The sequence below is a fragment of the Nicotiana sylvestris genome, chromosome 8 (assembly GCF_000393655.2).
Source record: "Nicotiana sylvestris chromosome 8, ASM39365v2, whole genome shotgun sequence".
NCBI lineage: Eukaryota > Viridiplantae > Streptophyta > Magnoliopsida > Solanales > Solanaceae > Nicotiana > Nicotiana sylvestris.
The window spans coordinates 99757481-99778615 of NC_091064.1; the positions used below are offsets into that span (position 1 = coordinate 99757481).

The following is a 21135-nucleotide window of genomic DNA, read 5'->3' on the forward strand; positions in this document are numbered from 1 at the left end:
TAAAAACAAAAATCTTTTGAATTTTCATAATAATTTTTTTTTGTTTTTCTATTTTCAAAAATACAAAATGGGAAGTATAGTAACAAAATACTCGATATTACTGTACAAGACTAGAAAGTAAAAGACAACATGAATGACAGACTCAAAACATAGAAGTATCTTTAAGCAGCTCCTGATTGTAGTGGTTCTGGGTATTTGTCATGCTCAAGCTCTGGTAAATGAATTCATACCTGAATGAGAAAAATAAGATCAAATGGATTAAATGAATCAAGACACTATATGACGCCACAACACCTCCCATTGGACATATGCAAGGCATAATTGGGCTATTTTTTGCAAAATGGCTCATATGGCCAGGGTGGCTATTAATGCAAACCCAACAAAGGTGACCTCAAAAATATGGAAATACCTCAATAAGCTTATATGACTTCAAACTCCCAATAATTATGGCCCGAGAGATTACTTCGCAGAAATGACCCATTTTGCAGAAATGGCCGATATGGCCAGAAGTGGCTAAAAATGCAAAATCAAAAAGTACGAACTTTAAAGTAATATAACACCTAGTTGTGGACTCAAGATCCTAAGACATGTGTCATTGAACCGCGAAAATGACCTCATTTTGCAAGAATGGCCGATGTGGCCAAATGTGGCTAAACATGCAAGATTTGGCTATGACCCCGGAAGCCAAAAACCTAAGACTGACTAGGAAGACCGGACCCTATGTGGGTTACCTACATATCCCGCCCCGAAAGACAAGAATCAGGTTCGCATAGTTCGGGAAGATTGGATATGGGAGAAAGCTAAAAAAATGCAACTAATTTGGAAAAATTATATTTTTTGTCTTTTTGAAAAATGATGGAAAATGTAAAATCCTTTTGGATTTTATTTTTTCTCCTTTTTTTTAATTTTTGGAAAATGATGGGAAAGTGCAAAATCTTTTTGGATTTTTCATTTTTTCGTATTTTTGGCTTTTCTTGAAAAAGTTGTGAAAGAAAAATATAACTGAGCCCTACTTGCTTAATCTTATATATCACCCTCTTTTCTTTTTCATTTGCCCTCAAATATCATTGGTCCGACAAATGACTTTTTTGCCTTTAAAGAATGCAGCATGCGGCACAGGGATGATTAAATGTCTTTTTGGACCATGTGCCCATTTTGACATAATTTGGATAGGCTTCTTACAATGGGACCGAGCCCTGCTAGGTTCAACTAATATGATGCAAATAAGCATGACCTAAAGGCTGACCTAAGTTTGGGTTCACTAGACAAGGCAATTCGGGGCGGCACGTGGTCGATGGCGGCTGCTCTAGCTGTCCGCCCACTCCACGCTCCCACGCTACCCCCATAAAGACACAGGTGACTCACAAAAGGCCGTGTACGCTCAAACGTATTCCAAAAGACTTGTTGTAGAAAAAAGACCCAGTGTTATGCAAATGATGATAGTTTATAAAGAAGTAACACATAAAGGAAAGACTGTAAAAAAAATAAGCATCTAGCAAATAATAAAACGACATAAACAAATAAAAATTAAATAAAGCAAATAAAACACATAAAATCCTCAACCGAATATCCTAAAAGCCAACTAAATCAAAGTATTAGCTCGAACTTGCAAGTCCCCAACAGAGTCGCCAGACCTGTCACACCCCTTTTTTACCTACTTCACTTAACCCTCTTAAAAATAATAAAAGGATCTGTAAATCTCAAAAGTGTTTTCAATTAGAAATTGACAAAATTTTGTTCAAACGGACTTTCAGAGTCACCACCTGACATTGGTTTTGGTGTGCCAGGTCACCATTTTTTTTAATGATTTTCCTTATAAAAAACTTTGGACTCTGATGGGTTTTCAATGTCTTAAACTTATGCTTCTTATGTTTTGATGATCTAACATACTTGTTGTGAAGAACCAGATAGAGAACCTTGTCCCACATGATACACATCTCATGTGAACTATTCAAACCCTGAAAATCAGCAAATGGATCAATGACCACAGGGAGGAATACAACAGGGACCCAATGCGTTGGTCCTTTAGAGTTCTCTGAGAAAAACACAAGTCAGCGACTGTGCGCATTTAATATAAATAGAAACATAACAGGGACCTGCTCCTTTGAAGTTCTCTGACAAAAGTACAGATCAAGTGCACAGCTGGAACGTAGCAGGAGAAAGTGACCATCTGGCAACTGTTACAGAAGAGGAACACAACCAGGACCTGGTCCGTTGGTGTGTCCTGACATAAGTACAAAGTCCACTATCCAGCTGGAATGCAACTGCCCAGAAGTGGCTGTGCAGACAGTGCAACAGTCACTTCTCACCAGGAAGAAGTACACCAAGAGTTGACATCACTATCCATTGTGATATTTTTTGTGATAAAACAACCTGGTGCAAGACACACCATCACTTGTGCATTCAGTGATATTCTCTCAAGAAGAAGAAGCATTCATCCGGCATTGAAGTCACTGGTGTGTCAAGAACAAGAAGATAACTCCACTAAGGATTAGTTTCTAAACGATTCTTATGTACATCCATAGTTGAGTTGTAATCTTGTTAATTGCTCTACATTGTAATTCCTAGTTTGCTTTTTTTAGAAGCGCTGTTTTAGGAACAAACCAAATTCGTCAACTTTAAAGTTTATGTTGTGACTAGGAATAGTCATAAGTTAAATCCTCTATAACTAGGAGAGTTAGAGAGTGGCTTGTGGTGTCACAAGTTAGTTTGAAGTCTTTGCAATAGGGTGTTTGCAAAGTGGCTTGTAATAGGTAGATTACAAGTTAGTTGAGTTAAAAGTCTACAAGAGTAGGTCGTGGTTTTTTGATCCCCTTGTGTGGGATTTTTCCACGTAGAAAATCTCTTGCCTTCTTTACATTCAGTCTTTACTGCATTGTATGTATCTGTCTCATAGAGGACCAGGTACTCCATAGTTTGGTGGACTCATATAAGTTATTAATTGATATCAGAGCAGGTTCCTCCTATCAGGATAACACCTAGGAAGGATCCTAAATGGCTGCTCCACCAAACTTTGAAGAAGGACAATCAACCTATAGACCTCCCAGATTCAATGGTCAATACTACGGTTGGTGGAAGATTCGAATGCATGATTTCATAATGGCTAAAGATTCAGAACTGTGGGACATCATTTGTGATGGTCGATATGTTCCCATGAAAAAACTTGAAGAAACAGGACCATTGGTGCCCAAAGGGAGAAGAGAGTACAACGACATTGATAGAAAAACTGTAGAAAAGAACTATCATGCCAAAAAAATCTTGATGTTTGGCATAGGACCTGATGAGTACAACAGAGTATCAGCTTGTGATACTGCCAAAGAAATATGGGAAGCCTTACAAACTGCACACGAAGGAACTACTCAAGTCAAACAATCCATGATCGACATGTTCACCACTGAATACGAGCTCTTCAGGATGAAGGATGACGAGTCCATACAAGATATGCACACCAGATTCACCTCCATCATAAATGAGCTTCACTCACTTGGAGATGTCATTCCCAGAAACAAGCTTGTAAGGAAAATTCTCAGTGTTCTACTTGGGTCTTGGGAAAGTAAGGTAAATGCCATCACAGAAGCTAAAGATCTACAGACTCTAACCATGGATGAGTTGATTGTTAATCTGAAAACATACGAGATGAAAAGAAAGAAAGACAGTGAAAGAAGAGAGCCTAAGAAGGAAAAGAACCTGGTGCTTAAGGCTGAAAGGAGTGATTCAAGTGATGAAGATAGTGACATGGCCTATCTTACTAAGAGATTTCAAAAAATGGTTCGAAGAAGTGGCGGCATACCAAAGTGGGGTAGTTCAAGTAAAACAAGGAACAACGATCTCTGTCACGGATGTGGAAAGTCAGGGCATTTTATCAAAGACTGCCCACTCACTAAACAGGAGCAGTACAAGCAAAATCCTGACAAAGCAGGAAAAAGGAACCTGGTTCCAAAGAATAGATTCAATCAAAAAAGTGATGCAGACAATATCGTTAAGCAGGCTCTTGCTGCTTGGGGAGACTCCTCTAGTGAATCCCAAAGAGAATTAAATGCAGAAAATAGTTCTATGATGGTAGTGGAAACTGAAGCAACGAAGAACGATTCACTGTTCGCGGTGATGGCTCAGTTAGATGATGATGATGAAGAAGATGAAGACGATGAGGTAAACTTTAGGGATGTTCAGAGAAATCTGAAATCCTATTCCTCTAAGAAACTAAGGTCTTTATCAAATGTCCTAACTGATGCTTATTATAGTCTTGTAAATGATAAGGAGATCCTGACCGTAGAACTAGGATAGGCCGAACAATCTAGGGATGATCTAGTGGTCTGTGTAGTGGACTTAAATGAGACCATAGCTAATCTTGAACTAGAGAAGGAGGCCCTGAATGAAAAAATAACTAGTGTGGAGAATGAGAGAGACGATTTGATGGTAGTAGTTGTTGATCTAAAAGAAACAATAAAAGGTCTTAGCAATGAGAAACACACCTTAGAAGAAAAAATTTCCTCCACTGAAGAGGACAAGGATGACCTTCTAGTGATATGCGCTGATCTAAAGGAAACCATTGAGGGACTCAATATAGAACATAGGAATGTAAGTCTTGGGAAAGGGAAGGAAGTAGCCAGTGCGTCGCACATTTTGCTCGAAAAAGAGTTAACTGTTGTAAAAACCAGTCTCTGCAGTGAACTCGAGAGAAATCAACTACTCCAAACTAAGTTGGAGAAAGTAAGAAATGATCTTGAGAAATCCCTGAAGTGGACCTGGTCCTCAGATGTTGTATCTACCCTATATCTCAACAATAGTGGGAACAAGAAGGGCATCGGGTTCCAAAGGGAGAAAACTCCCTACAAACCACATAACAAGTATGTCACTGTACCTGATAACTGGTTATGTACCTACTGCGGAAACAATGGGCATTTTAAAGAAAATTTCCAGGCCAGGGTTTAGTCTGCTCAGAAGAACAAAGCGTTTGCTGATAAAGTGACTACTAGTAAAGGACCAGGTACCACTCGCAAAAAGCGAATGCTGCCTGTGTGGACCAGGAAATACCTCATTCATCCTTTTTATAGTAACAAGGGACCCAAACTAGTTTGGGTTCATAAATCTAACCCTTGATGTGCATGACCAGGGAACAGTGAGAGGAAGCGGACTGCGATGGACTACGGACAAAAGATGCTCAAAACACACAGCTGAAGAACATCATGAATTTCTTCTCACAGAAAGCCCTACAGGAAGGGAATGTATCCTTGAGAAGAAAGTAAAGGGTACATTCTCATTGAATGATAAGGCAGAAAGGTTCCTTTTGGCACTTGAGTGGGAACGAACACTATGTGAATGACCTAAAAAATATTGTCATCAATTTGATAACTATCCAAGTAGTATTAATGAACAAAGGAAACAAGAACAGTCACTCTAGCTAATCATCAAGTGGAGAGTGAGATGAGTGAATTCACAACCATGGGATGAAGGAGTAGTATATGCAAATGTCTCACCTCCGAAGAAACTAACTCAGCCGGACCTGGTCCGTGGTCTGCCAAACTCAAGCGTCACCTGGACATGAGTTCACAAAAATGATGGAGGAGGAGGAGAAGGGATCTCGCACAATTTCTCAAACTCCAAGGATTGCATAACCGAAATGGCGTAGCTGAAAGAAAGAACAGATCTGGAAATTGCTGCATGGACTGTGCTCATCGCCTATGGAATCGCCAAGAAACTCTGGGCAAAGGAAATGAATACTTCTCTCTACTTTGAGAACAAGTGTCGGATCAGGTCCCTCCTAAATCAAAACTCACCATGAGCTGCCAAGTTGGAAGAAAATGCCTTGTTCTTGACAACAGGAAGGATCAGCTTGGGAAGCTCAATGCAAAAGGATGAGCTAAGGAATCCTTCTGGGGTACAATCCACAAAACAAGTCCACAGGGTCTCCAACAAAAGAAGCTCTAAATGGCAGGAGATGCTCATAGGGTATTCAACAAAACACTCTCCCTTGCCAAGAAAGAAACTGTGAGGATTAATATGACGAACCAATCCTACCTCTAGGAAATATTTGAGGCTTCAAATCAGGAGGATGATAAAGTAAGGTAGATGAAGGAGACTGGTGAAAGACAACGCAACATCATCCTCCATGTCTCACAAAGACCTGGTACGTCACTTGCTACCACTAAAGCTGAAGGAAGAAGTAAAGATGCAGCTCATGGCACTACACAAGCAGCATAACACAAAGTGTGGGGAAATGAAATTAATCTCCATATCTCTCTCTTCAACCAACTTCTGTCTCAAATTGGAAGACCAAAGTGCACCTGACATGATTCATGCCTCATCTTCTGGGAGACAAGGAAACAAAAAGAAATGACCTCATCAACAACTGGAGAGAAATTGCAAACACATTGAAGGGTGAGATCCTCTTCTGAGAGTCAATATGAAGAGGGGATTCATCGGTGGAAAGCATTGCAGGATAGAAGACCAAACTCTAGATATCTGCATCAAAGCCTCAAATAGTGAATATTTCGGATAAATCAAGGTGAAGACGGGGTCACAAAAATCTAATAAAGAACTTGATCCTCCATCTGTTGACTGTGTAAGACACCGTCAGGTAAAGGTAGCTAAAGTGTTTTTTGACCAAGCCTAACTCATATCAATACCGTTGTAGGTAAACATGCATGACGATCATAGAAGCTAAAGGTACAGTTATGAACTGCAAGAGGGGAGCTGCTAAAACCTTGTTCAAAAGATTGCTCTGACATCGGTTTCCTGTATCTCAGGTTAGTAGTAATATGCTTAAATTTTGCATGCCCTTCCTAAACAAAAAAAATATAATATAAATATTTGTAATTCAGCTGCCACATCATCTGACTTTTCAACGTCTGTGTGTCATGTCTTGTCCGTCAAATCCTTTCATCCCCTCTGCACGGTAACACTTCCCCACAAACCTATCGTCGTTTTCAGAACTATTCAGAACCTGTTTCGCTCTCCACTCATCATTAGTTCTTCTTCCAATAAAACTTTCTTTCTCTCTCATGGCAAGTCATGGACCTTCATCTTCCGTGTATAGCTAGGATCCTCTTCCCATCTATCTCTTTCTCTCTCTACTCGTCTACTAAGTACTCATCTAATGGCGATCGAACAATCTTCTCATTCCCCCGCCATTAACACTGCTCCCACTTCTTCATCATCATTGAAACCATTCCCAGAACATTATTGTTTCACACCTTCTACCACCTTACACTCTTCTGGTTCCTCCTCCACCCCTACAATGTTTCCATTTCTGATAAACCCTATTTACCACTATTTTGAGAATCCTATGTCTAGTCAATCCTACGATCTCATCAAAAACCACACAGGAGGTCTTACTCCTCGAATATCAGAAGCCCTTGAGGATAATCCTGACCAGTACCTGAACACCTCCATGTTGGACTTAGTGACTCTCAAGGAGTTACCTGAAAAAGAAGCAGCTCATAACATTATGGCTATATCTGCTAAGAGTCTGATGAATGAAGGAGTCTATCTCTCTTCTGAGTATCAGGGGGAAGGCATTTCATTCCTAGGAAATGTAAGAACCATAGCACTCCTCGAGTCCTTGGCTCATGAGATATTCTCAGAAAAGCCTTCTGATGAACCTGATTCACTTCCATGCAAACTCACTCCTGCACCTCCTATTCATTCTAAGCTCTTGGATTCTTCCTCCAAATCACCCATCACCAGGTCACTATAGCAAGAGAATTTTGAATCCTCATTGCAGAAAAGTAAGAGGAACGTTAAGGCAAGGAAAAAGAGGAAAATAAATCCCAAAGATTTTATCAAGTGTGTGTCAGTAAATCAGATAGACAAAAATGCCTCTAAGGAACCTGGTTTCTTAGTGCAATAGTCTATGACGAGTAAGGAAACTATTGAGGAACAGAAAGGGTCATCCGTGAAGTACAACAACAAGTCTAAACAGGAGTAAAACTGAGCTAGCCATGCCTGAGGACAATACGGTAGGGGAAGCAAGCTGGAAAGGGAAGTCTGGAGAAGGAACTAGCAAACAAAAAGCGGAAACCATTAAGGAACCTGGTTCAACAAGGTCCTTGACCTGTGATGGTGTTCAGTGGCAGTAGAGATTAAGAACTCAAAAAGTGTTGTGGGGCCGAACATTTGATCCAGCAATTTTGGAGATGGCAGGCATGAGACAAATTCTGGATATTGTGGAATTTCAACAATGGGAACACCTGTTTGAAGGGAGCATGCCTCTGGTGTACGAAGATGCAGTGCAAATCTTCTACTCATCTCTCTTCACTGTCGAGGGGGATCATATCTATGCGCTTGTAAATGGAGTGGATATCGTACTCGACGCCTCAACATTGGGAAAAATTCTCAGAATTCCATGTGAAGGTGTGTCCTCAGTTGAGGATGTTTGTGGAATAAATTTTCGGAGAGCCATCATGAAAGAGCAAGCTATTCAATAGGGGGAATATGTCCATAAGAAGGTATTGCTTCCTGAGTACTAGCTTCTCTTTGAACTGGTTAATAAAGTACTCTTACCCCGCTCTGAGAGACGTTCCATTGCTACAAAATCAGATTTGGTCCTGATGGAAGTGCTTGATGAGTTTGTACCAATCAATTTACCTGCAATCATGATAGATCATATGCAGAAGTTGGCAAATTTTAAGGTTGGCAATCATGGATTACCATATGGCTTTCTCCTCACTCAAATGTTCAGGTTCTATAAGGTTCCCTTGGGAAATCCCAGAGTGGGAACACGCAAGCAGACCTTCTCTAAGACCACTATAGAAGAATGTGAATGTATAGAAAAAGTTGGTGGAAGCGTCTCGACCATTTCTCAGCTGATAAACGCTTAAAATGTAGCCTCTGAGGAAATAAGAAGGTTGAGGGCTCGAAATGCCATACTGGAAACTCAGCTTAGCCAATCAACTAAGGGACCTGATTCTGTACATGAGGAGGTTACCCGACTGACAAAGGAAAACGAGAGATTCGGGCTCAACTACTTGAAGAACAACTGGCTGCAAATTCTAGACTGGACCTGGTTCTCAAAACCATTGTTGTCTCTTCCTCCAAGCCTCCTTCCTTTAGTGTTCCCTAGGATCCTCCCTAGTGTCATTTTTGCTTCAGCTTCCTGTGGCTGCTGTTTTACTTATGTTTACTTGTTTTTATGATGGCATGTTGAACTTAACCATTACTGCTCCTGTATTGCTCAGTCCACTGTAAACATTAATAAAACAACTCATTTTTCGTTGCCTGTACAAAACTGTGCTCCTTTGGCCTCTCTTTTCTGTCATGTTGTGTGCACATATGTGGCATGAGCTAGCTATGTTAGACTTCTTTATGCTATTACCTGCTTGTTCTCTTTGACACACGTGTTCTTTTTAATGATGCCAAAAGGGAGAAAAGAAGCGGATGGTGTTGCGGATGGTGTTGAGGGGGGTAATACGTTGTGCCTTAAAAAAAGTCTGAGATTGAGGGGGAACTAAAAATGACAAGGAGGGAGATCTAAGATTAAGAGGGAACTAGTATCTCATCTGGTTAATTCTGACCCAAACAAATGCTTTCCATGCCTAAATTTGTCATCATCAAAAAGGGGAAATTGAGGGGTTTTCAATGTCTTAAACTTATGCTTCTTTTGTTTTCATGATCTAACAAACTTGTTGTGAAGAACCAGATAGAGAACCTTTTCCCAAAGGATACACATCTTATGTGAACAGTTCGAAGCTTGAAAATCAGCAAATGGATCAATGACCACAGGAAAGAACACAACAGGGACCCGATTTGTTGGTCCTTTAGGGTTCTCTGACAAAAGCACAAGTCAGTGACTGTACGCATTCAATATAAAGAGAACCACAATAGGGACCTGCTCCTTTAAAGTTCTCTGACAGAAGTACAGATCAAGTGCACAGCTGGAATGTAGCAGAAGAAAGTGACCATCTGGCAACTATTACAGAAGAGGAACACAACCAGGACTTGGTCCGTTGGTGTGTCCTGACAGAAGTACAAAGTCCACTATCCAGCTAGAATGTAACTGCCTAGAATTGGTTGTGTAGACAATGCAACAGTCACTTCTCACTTGTTAGAAGTACACCAAGAGTTGACATCACTATCCATTATGATATCTTTTGTGATAAAACAACCTGGTGCAAGACACACCATCACTTGTGCATTCAGTGATATTCTCTCAAGAAAAAGAAACATTCATCCGGCATTGAAGTCACTGGTGTGTCAAGAACAAGAAGATAACTCCACTAAGGATTAGTTTCTAAACGAGTCTTATGTAAATCATAGTTGAGTTGTAATCTTGTTAATTGCTCTACATTGTAATTCCTAGTTTGCTTTTTTAGAAGCGCTGTTTTAGGAACAAACCAAATTCGTAAACTTTAGAGTTTATATTGTGACTAAGAATAGTCATAAGTTAAATCCTATGTAACTAGGAAAGTTAGAGAGTGGCTTGTGGTGGTTGCATCACAAGTTGGTTTGAAGTCTTTGCAATAAGGTGTTTGCAAAGTGGCTTGTAATAGGTAGATTACAAGTTAGTTGAGTTAAAAGCCTACAAGAGTAGGTCGTGGTTTTTTGATCCCCTTGTATGAGATTTTTCCACGTAGAAAATCTCTTGCCTTCTTTACATTCAGTCTTTACTGCATTCTACGTATCAGTCTCATAGAGGACCAGGTACTCCATAGTTTGGTGGACTCATATAAGTGATCAGACTCTAAAACTATGTCTACACCAGAGATTCGGGTAAGGGGGTTCATTTGACTCGGGGAGAAGGTGTTAGGCACTCCCCAAGTCCCGTAACTAGTACGGTTGTATACTTGATCTAGTCGGCTTTTAAAATATTCGAATTGAGGTGATAAACACAGAAATGGAAAAATTAACACATAAGAGGCTCGAGGTCGTCCCCATCTAATAAAGAAAAATAAAAGAAGAATAAAACACTACAAGTTCTACTTCTGGCCTCCAATTACAGAATACTACGAGGCATTCCCCGGAATAAAATATATATAAATCCTTTGGGGCATTCCCCGGATAAATTTAACTAAGGGAACGATCTCACGCCTCGAAACTAATAAAAATCCTAAGGCTTGCCTACCCAAGTGTGGCCGGCCTAAACATGCTACTAGCGGGTGACGTAATAATAAAAGGAATAGATAATAAATAAATAAACAAAAGAGAACTAACTAAGAGAAAAATTCAACTCATGCTCCAATTGAATTGATTCTTTTTAACCCAACTCCACGTCCCATTTCGAGCAAATTAGACCAAATAATCTCGCCTCGACTTAATTCAATTCACACGACCCATTTCCAGTAGTTCTAATTTATATTCATGTTCTACTCATAAATATTTTTTATCCACTAATTCATACTTGTATATAGAACATCCAAATAATTAAGAAGGAAGCATCATATCATTCCATCATAACATGAAAATAATCAACACAAATAGAAGAGAAAGAGATGAGATGAACCTGAGCAAACTTTTCCTTACTTATTTGATTAAAGTTGATTCCACAAACAATGAAGATCAACCCACGATTCGAGGAACAAACAGGGACAACAATGGTAACAATGAAACCCGAAACAAGAAATACATCGGCGATGCCAAGCGGAACACTGAACGATGACCTCAACCGTTTCCAACACTCCAGCTCCAATATAGCTTAGCAGAAAAGGATTTCACATCGTTTAATCGGCTCTTCGCTGTTTCTGTAATTTGTTGTTCTTTTATTTTATATTTCGACTCTGTGTGTATGTGATTTTTGTGAAGGAAGATGGGGTTTTTCGCTGGGTTGCGGCTGGAACGTGGGTGTTGGGGAGGAGATGCCTGGTCGTTCTCTGAAGGTCGTTTTTTGGGAGGTTGCTGGTAGTCTTGGAGTAGGGATATGTGAGGCGGGTGGTCATTGGGCATTGAAGGTGTGGTAGCGGCGTGGAGAAGAAGGCAGTGGAGTGGGGTGATGGCTCGAATGTGTGGTTCTAGGGTTTTTTGTTCTTCGTTCTATGTAGAGAAGAAGGATTTGAAAAGGTTAGTTAAATGTGCTCCTATGAGACAATAATGCAGTGCCCATGTGCTGGTGGTCCCCACAGTAAATATATTTGATTAATGAAAATAAAAACTAAAGAAAATAAAACAAAATAAAATTATAAAATATTAAAATGCATAAAATGGCGTGAAGTTAAGGTGAGAAGTGAAAACAAGAATTGTGAAATCTTTTTGCCTTCTTTCTTTTTAATTAAAGATATAAATATAAAAATCAATACTACTATTATAATAAACCAATTTCTTTTTCTTTTTCCCTATGACTTTCTTTAAAGATAAAAGCCAAACGAAAATTAACTAGAATAATAACAAGTATACTAAAAGAGAAATTAGCTACATTAAGTTTTGTTAAATACTATTCAATATATACTAAAATCTACAGCTTTAAAACTAAATTAAGTAAATATTTTTTTTTTGAAATTTTTTTTTTAACTTTTTAAAATAAAATGTCAGCACTTTTTTTTTAGTATTTGTTTTTCAAGTTTATGAAAAGTAAGAAAAAATAAAACTTACTAGTTAAAACAAAAATTAGCAAACATAAAGGAAAATATTTTGTAATTTTCAATTTTGTGATAAAATAAAGTATAAGAATTAAAATTAGTTGAAATAGCGATATTAGGCCTAAACTAAATATTTAAATGCTAAAATATGTAAAATCTTGGGGAGGTTCAAAAATTACATGTCTACACCATAAATGACACATCACGAACCTTGTGGTCGGCATAACTCTTCTGCCTGGACTGAGCTGTGCGAAGCCTGTCCTGAATAATCTTCTCCTTATCCAAGGCATCCTGGACTAAATCTGTATCCAACAATCGAGGCTCCCCGGCTCAAACCATACAACTGGAGACCGGCACCGCCTACCATATAATGCCTCATATGGAGCCATCTGAATGCTCGACTAGTAGCTGTTGTTGTAGGCAAACTCTGCAAAGGCAAGAACTGATCCCACGAACCTCCAAAGTCCATAACACAAGCTCAGAGCATATCCTCCAAAATTTGAATAGTACGCTCGGACTGTACGTCCGTCTGGGGATGAAATGCGGTGCTCAACTCGCCCCTGTGCCCAACTCACGCTGAACTGCCCTCCAAAAATGTGAGGAAACTACGTACCTCGGTCAGAAATGATAGATACTGGCACACCATGAAGACGAACAATCTCCCAGATATAGATCTCAGCTAACCTCTCGGAAGAATAAGAGACTGCCACATGAATGAAATGCGCTGACTTGGTCAGCCTATTAACAATAACTCATACGGCATCGAACTTCTTCTGAGTCCGTGGGAGTCCAACAACGAAGTCCATAGTGATGTGCTCCCACTTCCACTCAGGAATCTCAATCTTCTGAAACAAACCACCGGGTCTCTGGTGCTCGTACTTTACCTGCTGACAATTCAAACACTGAGATACATATGCAACAATGTCCTTCTTCATCCTTCTCCACCAATAATGTTGCCGCAAATCCTGATACATCTTAGCGGCGCCCAGATGAATAGAATACCGGGAACTATGGGCCTCATCTAGAATCAACTCACGAAGTCCATCAACATTAGGCATACAAATACGACCCTGCATCCTCAGAACTCCATCATCTCCAACTGTAACCTGCTTGGTGCCACCCTGCCGCATCGTGTCTCTAAGGACAAGAAAATGAGGATTATCATACTGCAGATCTCGAATATGCTCAAATAATGAGGAATGAGAGACCGTGCAAGGTAGCACACGGATAGGTTCAGAAACATCCAACCTCACGAACTGATTGGCCAAATCCTAAACATCCAAAGAAACCGGTCTCTCACCGACTGGAATATACGCAAGGCTGCCCATACTGGCTGACTTCCTACTCAATGCATCGGCCATTACATTGGCCTTTTCCGGATGATACAATATTGTGATATCACAGTCTTTCAATAGCTCTAACCACCTCCTCTGCCTCAAATTTAGCTCCTTCTTCTTGAACAGGTATTGCAAACTCTTGTGATCCGTGAACACCTTACATGACACGCCATACAAAGAATGCCTCCAAATCTTCAGGCGTGAACAATGGCTGCTAACTCCAAATCATGAACTGGATAATTCTTCTCATGGATATTTAACTATCGCGAGGCATATGCAATAAGCTTGCCATTCTGCATCAACACCGCACCAAGTCCAATACGTGATGCATTACAATATACTGTATATGGCCCTGAACCTGTAGGAAAAACCAACACCGGAGCCGTAGTCAAAGCTGTCTTGAGCTTCTGAAAGCTCGCCTCACACTCATCCGACCACCTGACTGGGCACCCTTCTGGGTCAACCTGGTCATCAAGGCTGTAATAGATGAAAACCCCTCTACAAACTGACGGTAATAACCCGCCAAACCCAAGAAACTCTAGATATATATAGCTGATATGGGTCTAGGCCAGTCCTTGACTGCCGTAATCTTTTTAGGATCCACCTAAATACCCTCTGCTGTTACAACATGACCCAAGAATGCAACCGAACTCAACCAAAACTCACACTTTGAAAACATGGCATATAACTGAGTATCCCTAAGAGTCTGAAGAACAACTCGAAGATGTTGTTCGTGCTTCTCCTGGCTGCGGGAATAGATCAAAATGTCATCAATGAAGACAATGATGAAGGAATCCAAATAAAGCTTGAACACTCGGTTCATCAAATCCATGAAAGTTGATAGGGCATTTGTCAACCCAAATGACATCACTAAGAACTCATAATGCCCATACCAAGTGCGAAAAGCTGTCTTAGGGACATCAGACGCCCTAATCCTCAACTGATGGTAGCAAGATATCAAATCAATCTTTGAAAATGCCTTGGCACCCTGAAGCTGATCAAACAAATCATCAATCCTCGACAATGGATACTTATTCTTGATTGTGGCCTTGTTAAACTGGAAATAATCTATACATATCCTCATCGATCCATCCTTCTTCTTAACAAACAACACCGGGCACACCCCAAGGCGAGACACTAGGTCTAACGAAGCCCTTATAAAGCAAGTCTTGCAACTGTTCTTTCAATTTTTTCAACTCTGGCGGGGCCATATAATACGACAGAATAGAAATAGGCTGAGTGTTCGGAGCCAAATCAATGCAAAAGTCAATATCCCTATCAGGCGGCATGCCCGGTAGGTTTGTAGGAATACCTATGGAAACTCACGAACAATAGGCACAGAATTCATAGAAGGAACCTCAGCACTAGAATCACGAACATATGCCAAATAGGCCAAACATCCCTTCTCAACCATACGCTGAACTTTCATATATGAGATAACCCTACAGGTGGAATAACCAGGAGTCCCTCTCCAGTCTAAAAGAGGTAGACCCGGCTAAGGTAAGGTCACAGTCTTGGAATGACAGTGCAAGATAACGTGGTAAGGTGATAACCAATCCATCCCTAATATGACATCAAAATCAACCATATCCAAAAGTAACAGATCTACTCGGGTCTCAAAACCCCCAATCATAACTATACATGAAAGATAGACACAATCCACCACAATAGAATCACCCACCGGTGTAGACACATATATAGGAGCACTCAAAGAATTATTAGGCATGACCAGATGCGGGGCAAAATAAGATGACACATAGGAGTATGTAGACCCTGGATCAAATAGAGCTAAAACATCTCTACTACAGACCAGAATAGTACCTGTGATAACTGCATCAGAGGACTCAGCCTTGGGCCTGGCGGGGCTGTCCCCCACCACTCTAAGCTACATCCTTGGGATGGCCTCCTGCTGGCTGGCCTCCATCTCTAGCATCCTGACCTCCACCTCCACCTCTAGCACCTCTACCCCCACTCCAAGCTGGCTGAGCAGGTGGTGGAACACCTGGTGCCTGAACCATAGCATGGGAAACCTGCTGTTGCGTCTGAATGCCCACTAATCTCGGACAAATCCTCTAAATATGACCATACTCACCGTACTTAAAACATCCACCTGAGTGCTATAACTGAGGGAACTGACACTGACCGTGGCGGGCTGGCTGACCATGAGAATAACTCTGAAGAGGAGGTGCTCTGATAGGAGCTGATGGTGCACGGTAGGACTACTGATCAGAATACGGCATATGAGAACCACAGCCACCTGAAGCATTATGAGAAGTCTGAAGTGCTGAATGAAACGGCCTAGGAAGATGACCCCTACCAAAAGAATCCTTGACTCCAGATGAGGCACCACTGAACCTGCCTGAATGACGGAGCCTCTTGTCATACCCCTGACCACTACCCTATGATAGAACCATCTCAACTCTCCTGGCCATATTGGCCGCATCCTGAAAAGAAATCTCGCTCCTAGTCTCCTCAGACATCTGCAATCGAATCGGCTGAGTGAGTCCCTTAATGAACCTCCCCACCCTCTCTCTCTCTCTCTCGATGGGAAGTATGATAAGAGCATGATGGGCCAAATAAATGAATTTGGTCTTGTACTGAGTGACAGTCATAGAACCCTACTAGAGACGCTCAAACTGTCTCCGATATTCCTCCCTCTGAGTGATAGGAAGAAACTTCTCCAGAAATAGCTGAGAAAACTTATCCCAAGTCAAGGCAGGAGACCCAGCTGGCCTAGCCAAACAATAATCTCTTCACCAAGTCTTGGCGGAACCTGATAGGCGAAAAGTAGCAAAGTCAACCCCATTGGTCTCTACTATCCCCATGTTCCGAAGAACCTCATGGCAACTGTCTAAGTAATCTTGGGGATCCTCTGAAGATGTACCACCATAATTAGTAGTAAACAGCTTGGTGAACCTGTCCAACCTCCACAAAGCATCGGCAGACATAGCTGCTCCAGCACCGATCTGAGCTACCATACCCGGCTGAACTACTCCAATAGGCTGAGCTGGTGGAGTCTGAAAATAGGGAGCCATCTGCTATAGAGTGTAGGTAGCGGGAGTCTGTGCTCCTCCCCCAGTCTAAGAGACGGCTGGTGCTATAGGAAGTAAGCCTGCCTGGGTGACACTCTCTATAAGTCCCACTAGACGGACCAGAGCATCCTGGAGTACTGGGGTAGCAATGAACCCCTATAGGACCTGAACTGGGCCTACCAGAACTATCTAAGCTGAAACCTCATCATCAAACTCTACCTAAGGCTCCGCCACTAGTACTGCTACTCTGGGCTGAGCTCTGCCCCTGCCTCAGCCCCTAGTACGACATCGGCCTCGTCCTCTGCCCCTCGTGGGAACTATTGTTGGGGGCTCGAGCTTCTGGTTAGTGGATGAAGAAGTACGTGTTCTTGCCATCTGTGAAAGAACATAGTAGAAATTCAATTAGCATTGAGAAACCAAACCGCACGACAGAGATGAATAAAAGTGAAACTGTTCTTAACTCTGCAACCTCTGGGGGATAAGCACAGACGTCTCCGTACCGATCCCTAAGACTCTATCAAGCTTGTCCATCAATTGTGAGACCTAAGTAACCTAGAGCTCTGATACCAACTTGTCACGACCCAGACTTCCCACCCTCGGGAGTCGTGATGGAGCCTACTCATGAAAGTTAGGTAAGCCAAGTGTTATAGATTTTATTATCCTTTTTCTTAAACTTTTAACAATTTCAAATTAACATGGAAGCGACAGCGGAATAAAAATAGCAATAAAAGAAATGCGGAAGATGAAATCTGATAACTTAGCCAAATACTAGTACAAAACATTCAAATTACATCTCTATCCAGAACTAGTGTCATAATATCACGGACCGTCTACGAATACTTCAAACAGTTGTCTAGAAAGAAAGATACAATCTGTCTCTGAAGTAAATAAAAACGGAATATAAGGATAGGAGGGGACGCCAAGGCCTGCGGACGTCTGCAAGACTACCTCGGGTCTCCGCTGGACTGAAGACAGCAACCACTCTAAGGTCCAAAAGCTCTGGTACCAAGATATGCATACAGTGCAGAGTGTAGTATCAGCACAACCAACCCCATGTGCTGGTAAGTGTCGAGCCTAACCTCGGCGAAGTAGTGACGAGGCTAGGACGAGACTACCAAATAAACATGTGCAGTTAAAGCATGTACGACAAGCAATAATGACAGAAACTAGAAGTTGAAGATGGGAAGGGAAAACATGTTGCGGGGAATATCAAGTACCAACAGTAACTCAGGAGAAAAGCATAAAGAACATCTTAAAGTTAGCATCAGTAAGAATAAGGAAACAATAACAAATCAATATCCACTTTTATTCATTATTGTTATAGTTCACAACCCAATATAAATCATATAACACTGTTGCGGCATGTAACCCGACCCAAATCATATCTCACTGTTGCGGCGTGCAACCCGACCCCTTCTATTCTCCCTTATTACTCCATGTTGCGGCATGCAACCCAATCCCATATAATATTGTTGCAGCGTACAACACGATCCCATATAATATTGTTGCGGTATGCAACCCGTTCCCAATATACAAACCAACACCAATCACAAAAGAATCACGACTAGGGCACATTAAGGAAACAATAATATCCCGGCAAGGGAATCAACAATAAGAATAAACACATCCCGGCAAGGGAATCAGCTATAACAAATGTTGGTTTATGTGAGTTCACCAAACTATAGAGTACATGGTCCTCTATGAGACTGATATGTAGAATATAGTAAAGACTGAATGTAAAGAAGGCAAGAGTTTCTACGTGAAAAAATCCAACACAAGGGGATAAAAAAACCATGACCTACTCTTGTAGGTTTTTAACTCAACTAACTTGTAATCTACCTATTACAAGCCACTTTGCAAACACTCTATTGCAAAGACTTCAAACTAACTTGTGATGCAACAACCACAATCCACTCTATAACTCTCCTAGTTATAGAGGATTTAACTTATGACTATTCCTAGTCACAATATAAACTCTAAAGTTTACGAATTTTGTTTTTTCCTAAGACAACGCTTTTAAGAAAGCAAACTAGAAATTATAATGTTGAACAATTACCAAGATTACAACTCAACAATAGATGTACATAAAACTCGTTTAGAACTTGATACTTAGTGGAGTTGTCTTCTTGTTCTTGACACACCAGTGACTTCAATGCCGGATGAATGCTTTCGATTCTTGAGAGAATATCACTGAATGCACAAGTGATGGTGTGTCTTGCACCAAGTTGTTTTATCACAAACGATATCACAATAGATAATGATGTCAACTCTTGGTGTACTTTTTCCCAGTGAGAAGTGACTATTGCACTGTCTATACAACCACTTCTGGCCAGTAGCATTCCAGCTGGATAGTGGACTTTGTAATTCTGTCAGGACATACCAACTGACCAGGTCCTAGTTGTGTTCCTCTTCTGTAACAGTTTCCAGATGGTCACCTTCTTCTACTACATTCCAGCTGTGCACTTGACTTGTACTTCTGTCAGAGAACCCTAAGGGAGCAGGTCCCTATTGTGTTCCTCTTTATATTGATTGCGTACAGCCACTGACTTGTTTGTGTCGGAGAACCCTAAGGGACCAGGTCAACAGGTCCCTGTTATGTTCCTCCCTATGGTCATTTTTCCATTTGCTGACAAGTTATGTATCCTGTGGAATAGATTCTCTATCTGATTCTTCACAACAAGTTTGTTAGATCATCAAAACATAAGAAGCATAAGGCTAAGACATTGAAAAACCTATCAATTTCCTCCTTTTTGATGATGACAAACTTAGTCATGGAAAGTATTTGTTTTGATTAGAATTAGCAAGATGAGATGCCAGTTCCCTCTTAATCTTAGATCTCCTTCCTTGTGAGTTTTAGTTCCCCCTCAATCTCAGACATGATTTACAGGCATATTACTCCCATATTACCCCCTCAACCTCCCACTATTACCCCCTCAACCTCCCGCCTCTTTTCCACCTTTTGGCATCATTAAAAAGGAACAAGTCATCGAAGAGCACAAGCAGGTAATAAGCATAAAGAAGTCTAGCACAGCTAGCTCATGCCACATATGTGCACACAACATGATAGAAAAGAGAAGCTGGAGGAGCACAACATTGTACAAGCAAAGAAAGAGGAGCTACTTTATTAATATTTAATTTGGACTGAGCAAGATAGGAGCAGTAATGGTTAAGTTCAACATGCCATCACAAAAAAAGTAAACAAAAGTAAAACAGCAACCACAAGATGTTGGAGCAAAAATAGCTTAACACTAAGAGGATCCTAGGGAACACTAAGAGAAAAGGGCTTGGAGGAGGAGACAATAATGGTTTTGAGAACCAGGTCCAGTCTAGCATTTGCTGTCAGTTGTTCTTCAAGTAATTGAGCCCGAAGTCTCTCGTTTTCCTTTCTCATTCGGGAAACCTCCTCATGTACAAAATCAGGTCCCTTAGCTGTTTGGCTAAGCTGAGTTTCCAGTATGGGCATTCCTAGCCCTCAGCCTTCTTATTTCCTCAGAGGCTACATTTTGAGCGTTTATCAGCTAAGAAATGGTTGAGATGCTTCCACCAACTTTTTCTACACATTCACATTCTTCTAGAGTGGTCTTAGAGAAGGTCTTCTTGCATGTGCCCACTCTGGGATTTCCCAAGGGGACCTTATAGAATCTGAATACTTGAGTGAGGAGAAAGCCATAAGGTAAGCCATGATTTCCACCCTTGAAATTTGCCACCTTCTGCATATGATCTATCATGATTGCTGGCAAATTGATTGGTACAAACTCATCAAGCTCTTCCATCAGGACTAAATCCGATTTTGTAGCAATGGAAAGCCTCTCAGAGTGGGGTAAGAGTACTTTATTGACCAGTTCAAAAAGAAGCTGGTACTCAAGAAGCAGTACCTTCTTATGGACCTGTTCCCCCTGATGAATAGCTTGCTCTTTCATGATAGCTCTTCAAAAGTTTATTCCACAGACATCCTTAACTGAGGACACACCTTTACATGGAATTCTAAGAATCTTTCCCATTGACAAGCGCATTGATGTGATCCCCCTCAACAGTGAAGAGAGATGCGTAGAAGGTTTGTACTGCATCTTAGTACACCAGAGACATGCTCCCCTCAAATAGATGTTCTCATTGTTGAAATTCCATAATCTCCAAAATTTGTCTCATGCCTGCCATCTCCGAAATTGCTGGATCAAATGTTCGGCCCCACAATACTTTTTGAGTTCTCAATCTCTGCTACCACAGAACACCATCATAGGTCATGGACCTTGTTGAACCAGG

General features: G+C 41.0%; 1 long non-coding RNA gene across 1 annotated transcript; it reads right to left on the minus strand.

Moving 5' to 3' along the window:
* On the minus strand, positions 1-11974 carry LOC138874575 (uncharacterized). The gene is made up of 2 exons (XR_011401593.1): positions 11438-11974; positions 1-230 (listed from the first exon to the last, which is right to left on the minus strand). It is a non-coding gene; the product is annotated as an uncharacterized lncRNA (long non-coding RNA).
* Positions 11975-21135: the final 9161 nt, after the last annotated feature.